Source organism: Oncorhynchus kisutch, unplaced genomic scaffold, assembly GCF_002021735.2.
Source record: "Oncorhynchus kisutch isolate 150728-3 unplaced genomic scaffold, Okis_V2 scaffold640, whole genome shotgun sequence".
NCBI classification, from domain to species: domain Eukaryota; kingdom Metazoa; phylum Chordata; class Actinopteri; order Salmoniformes; family Salmonidae; genus Oncorhynchus; species Oncorhynchus kisutch.
This window is the reverse complement of record NW_022262585.1, coordinates 188,506-194,256: the sequence shown is the minus strand read 5'-3', so window position 1 is coordinate 194,256 and position 5,751 is coordinate 188,506. Positions and strand designations below refer to the sequence as shown.

Here is a 5,751-nt window from a genome sequence, read left to right as displayed (position 1 = left end):
AGGGAGGAGTGGAGGGGAGAGGGAGGAAGAGACAAGAGAAGGAGGAGAGGAGAGAGGGAGAAGAGGAGGAGAGGAGAGAGGGAGAAGAGGAGGGGAGGAGTGGAGGGGAGAGGAGAGAGGGAGAAGAGGAGAGAGGGAGGAGTGGAGGGGAGGAGTGGAGGGGAGAGGGAGGAGGAGAGAGGGAGGAGTGGAGAAGAGGAGAGAGGGAGGAGGAGAGAGGGAGGAGGAGAGAGGGAGGAGTGGAGGGGAGAGGGAGGAGGAGAGAGGGAGGAGTGGAGGGGAGAGGGAGGAGGAGAGAGGGAGGAGGAGAGGAGAGAGGGAGGAGTGGAGGGGAGAGGGAGGAGGAGAGGAGAGAGGGAGGAGAGGAGAGAGGGAGGAGTGGAGGGGAGAGGGAGGAAGAGACAAGAGAAGGAGGAGAGGAGAAGAGGAGGGGAGGAGTGGAGGGGAGAGGAGAGAGGGAGAAGAGGAGAGAGGGAGGAGTGGAGGGGAGGAGTGGAGGGGAGAGGGAGGAGGAGAGAGGGAGGAGTGGAGAAGAGGAGGGGGGGAGTGGAGGGGAGAGGAGAGAGGGAGAAGAGGAGAGAGGGAGGAGTGGAGGGGAGGAGTGGAGGGGAGAGGAGAGAGGGAGAAGAGGAGAGGGGGAGGAGTGGATGGGAGGAGTGGAGGGGAGAGGGAGGAGGAGACGATAGAGGGAGGGAGGAGGAAAGGAGAGAGGGAGGAGAAGAGGAGTGGAGGAGAGGAGAGAGGGAAGAGGAGAGGAGAGAGGGAGGGAGGAGGAAAGGAGAGAGGGAGGAGAAGAGGAGTGGAGGAGAGGAGAGAGGGAGGAGGAAAGGAGAGGAAAGAGAGGTAGGGAGAAGTGGAAAAGAGAGGGAGGAGGACAGGAGAAAGGAAGGAGGAGAGTAGTAGAATAGACTCACTGGTAGATGTCCTTGCGCAGCACGGTTCTGGTCAGAGGGTTATCTGCCTGAGGGGCCACGCTGACAGATCCTATCTTCAGCACCAGAGTGTCCTCTCTCTCTCTCCTCAGCTGGGGCTCTGGGAGACACAACACACGGGTATCAGACCCAGACAGACCATATACACTTCAGTACCATGACATGCATTAACCCTCATGTAGGTTTTAACTCCAACCCTGTTCCTGAGGAGCCCCCCTGACCCTGAGGAGCCCCCCCTGAGGAGCCCCCCTGACCCTGAGGAGCCCCCCTGAGGAGTCCCCCTGAGTAGCCCCCCTGACCCTGAGGAGCCCCCCCTGAGGAGCCCACCTGACCCTGAGGAGCCCTCCCTGTGGAGCCCCCCCTGTGGAGCCCCCCTGACCCTGAGGAGCCCCCCTAAAACCTCCAGCAGGGTGACTCTCCAGGAACAGGGTTGGAGTTAAAACCTACAGGAGGATATCTCTCCAGGAACAGGGTTGGAGTTAAAACCTACAGGAGGTTCTCTCTCCAGGAACAGGGTTGGAGTTAAAACCTACAGGAGGGTCTGTCCAGTCTGTCCTGTGTGTCTGTCCTGTCTGTCCTGTCTGTCCAGTCTGTCCAGTCTGTCCTGTCTGTCCAGTCTTACCTGTGTGTCTGTCCTGTCTGACATGTCTGTCCAGTCTTACCTGTGTGTCTGTCTTGTGTGTCTGTCCTGTCTGTCCAGTCTTACCTGTGTGTCTGTCCTGTCCGTCCGGGTTCCAGGGACAAAACACCCTGATCACTGATGTGTTGACATATATCAGCGGCAGGCTGCGCGACGTCAGGGCGTGACTTCTCATCGGCTGGCCCGCCGTTTTGCCGAGGTCCCGGTATCGTCGTGGCAGCGAGGCGTGGAACACCCCGGCTACGGTGGCCAGTAAGGGACAGGAGAGGACAAGGTCAAAAGGTTGGGCGGTCAGCAGGATCTCTCTCAGGTAGTGGGGAGACCCGTCAGCCGGGCCCTCCGTCAGCCGCTGGGCCCCGCGAGGATCCGGTCGTTCCAGCCGCGTGGTCAACTTGTGGCGGACGTTTCTGGTGACCGCCTGGGGGAAGGTCATATTTATATAAATACATTATATTACTACTACTACTAGTAATAATAATGAATACATAATAATACTAATGAATACATAATAATACTAATGAATACATGATAATACTAATGAATACATAATAATACTAATAGTAATACATGATAATACTAATGAATACATAATAATACTAATGCATATATAATAATACTAATGAATACATAATAATACTAATGAATACATAATACTCATGAATACATAATAATACTAATAGTAAAACTCATAATAATGAATATAACGATAATAATACTAATAATATAATAATAATACTAATGAATACATAATAATACTACTGATACTAATAATAATGAATACATAATAATACTAATGATACTACTGATACTAATAATAATGAATACATAATAATACTAATGATACTAATAATAATGAATACATAATAATACTAATGATACTACTGATACTAATAATAATGAATATGTAATAATAATACTGACATAATAATATAAACAACAATAATAAATACATAATAATAATGCATATACAATAATACGAATATATAATAATACTAATGAATATATAATAATAATAATGAATATATAATAATAATAATGAATATATAATAATAATACTAATGAATATATAATAATAATACTAATGAATACTAATGAATAATACTTATAATGAATATATAATAATAATAATAATTATAATGAATATATAATAATAATAATAACAATAATAATAATTATAATGAATATAATAATAATAATAATAACAATAATAATAATTATAATGAATATATAATAATAATAATAATAATTATAATGAATATATAATAATAATAATAATTATAATGAATATATAATAATAATAATAATTATAATGAATATATAATAATAATAATAATAATAATAATATAACAATAATAATAATTATAATGAATATACAATAATAATAATAATAATAATTATAATGAATCTATAATAATATGAATAATAATAACAATAATAATAATTATAATGAATATATAATAATAATAATAATTATTATTATAATGAATATATAATAATATGAATAATAATAACAATAATAATAATTATAATGAATATATAATAATAATAATAATAACAATAATAATAATTATAATGAATATAATAATAATAATTATAATGAATATATAATAATAATAATAATTATTATTATAATGAATATATAATAATAATAATAATAATAATAATAATGAATATATAATAATAATTATTATAATGAATCTATAATAATGAATCTATAATAATAATAATAATTATTATAATAATTATAATGAATCTATAATAATGAATATATAATAATAATAATAATAATATTTATAATAATAATAATAATAATTATAATGAATCTATAATAATGAATATATAATAATATTTATAATAATAATAATTAATGCATAATAATATAAACAACAACAATAATAACTATTGTAATAATAATTGTAACCTGGGTGTATGTGATGGACAGGAATCCGTGCTGCTGGTGGGAGGAAACCTCCAGGACCTTGGCTGCTGTCTGATTGGTGGGGAGGTGGAGGAGGTGGAGACAACAGGTTCACAGTGGAACACCACATAAACACTAACTGAGACACATTAAACCAACTCCTGGACTACAATGGAGAATCTCCAGTCAAAGACCAGAGCTTTAAGGTAACACTTCCTATGAACAGTCTACTGATACACCAATACCACACTCATAAAGCCCCCTACTGGGTCCATAGGGCTCTGGTCTAATGTAGTGCACTACTGGGTCCATAGGGCTCTGGTCAAACGGACTGATCCCAGGCCTGTACTGTATGTGACTGATCCAGGCCTGTACTGTATGTGACTGATCCCAGGCCTGTACTGTATGTGATTGATCCCAGGCCTGTACTGTATGTGACTGATCCCAGGCCTGTACTGTATGTGACTGTCTAACAGGCCTGTACTGTATGTGACTGATCCCAGGCCTGTACTGTATGTGACTGATCCCAGGCCTGTACTGTATGTGACTGATCCCAGGCCTGTACTGTATGTGACTGATCCCAGGCCTGTACTGTATGTGACTGATCCCAGGCCTGTACTGTATGTGACTGATCCCAGGCCTGTACTGTATGTGACTGATCCCAGGCCTGTACTGTATGTGACTGATCCCAGGCCTGTACTGTATGTGACTGATCCCAGGCCTGTACTGTATGTGACTGATCCCAGGCCTGTACTGTATGTGACTGATCCCAGGCCTGTACTGTATGTGACTGATCCCAGGCCTGTACTGTATGTGACTGATCCCAGGCCTGTACTGTATGTGACTGATCCCAGGCCTGTACTGTATGTGACTGATCCCAGGCCTGTACTGTATGTGACTGTCTAACAGGCCTGTACTGTATGTGACTGATCCCAGGCCTGTACTGTATGTGACTGATCCCAGGCCTGTACTGTATGTGACTGATCCCAGGCCTGTACTGTATGTGACTGATCCCAGGCCTGTACTGTATGTGACTGATCCCAGGCCTGTACTGTATGTGACTGATCCCAGGCCTGTACTGTATGTGACTGATCCCAGGCCTGTACTGTATGTGACTGATCCCAGGCCTGTACTGTATGTGACTGATCCCAGGCTGTACTGTATGTGACTGATCCCAGGCCTGTACTGTATGTGACTGATCCCAGGCCTGTACTGTATGTGACTGATCCCAGGCCTGTACTGTATGTGACTGATCCCAGGCCTGTACTGTATGTGACTGATCCCAGGCCTGTACTGTATGTGACTGATCCCAGGCCTGTACTGTATGTGACTGATCTCAGGCCTGTACTGTATGTGACTGATCCCAGGCCTGTACTGTATGTGACTGTCTAACCCCAGGCCTTACTGTATTGACTGTCAGGCCTGTACTGTATGTGACTGATCCCAGACCTGTACTGTATGTGACTGATCCCAGGCCTGTACTGTATGTGACTGTCTAACAGGCCTGTACTGTATGTGACTGATCCCAGGCCTGTACTGTATGTGACTGATCCCAGGCCTGTACTGTATGTGACTGATCCCAGGCCTGTACTGTATGTGACTGATCCCAGGCCTGTACTGTATGTGACTGATCCCAGGCCTGTACTGTATGTGACTGATCCCAGGCCTGTACTGTATGTGACTGATCCCAGGCCTGTACTGTATGTGACTGATCCCAGGCCTGTACTGTATGGACTGATCCCAGGCCTGTACTGTATGTGACTGTTTAACAGGCCTGTACTGTATGTGACTGATCCCAGACCTGTACTGTATGTGACTGTCTAACAGGCCTGTACTGTATGTTGACTGATCCCAGGCCTGTACTGTATGTGACTGATCCCAGGCCTGTACTGTATGTGACTGATCCCAGACCTGTACTGTATGTGACTGATCCCAGGCCTGTACTGTATGTGACTGATCCCAGGCCTGTACTGTATGTGACTGTATCTAGCAGCCTGATGCAGTTAGCCACGCTGAAGCTAAAAATACATCAATATATCTGTCTGGTCTCTAAATGAAACTAGTTTAACTCCGTAGAGGAGACCAGGCGTCTTCTGGAGGGCCGTACCTCTTAACAACAAGGAAGTACATTCAAAGTTAAATTAATATCTCTGATTTACAAGCAACATCTAACAATCTTAACGGTTGATTTGCACGAATTCATTACCGACGAAAATATTTCAATTTGACAATACAAGTGAAAAGAAAATGACGTTAAATTA

The 5,751-nt window shown here is 42.7% G+C and overlaps 1 pseudogene; it reads right to left on the bottom strand.

Moving 5' to 3' along the window:
- Positions 1-825: 825 nt before the first annotated feature.
- The window catches only part of LOC116360857 (vacuolar protein sorting-associated protein 13B-like), a 40,218-nt pseudogene continuing 35,292 nt past the window's right edge, over positions 826-5,751 (bottom strand).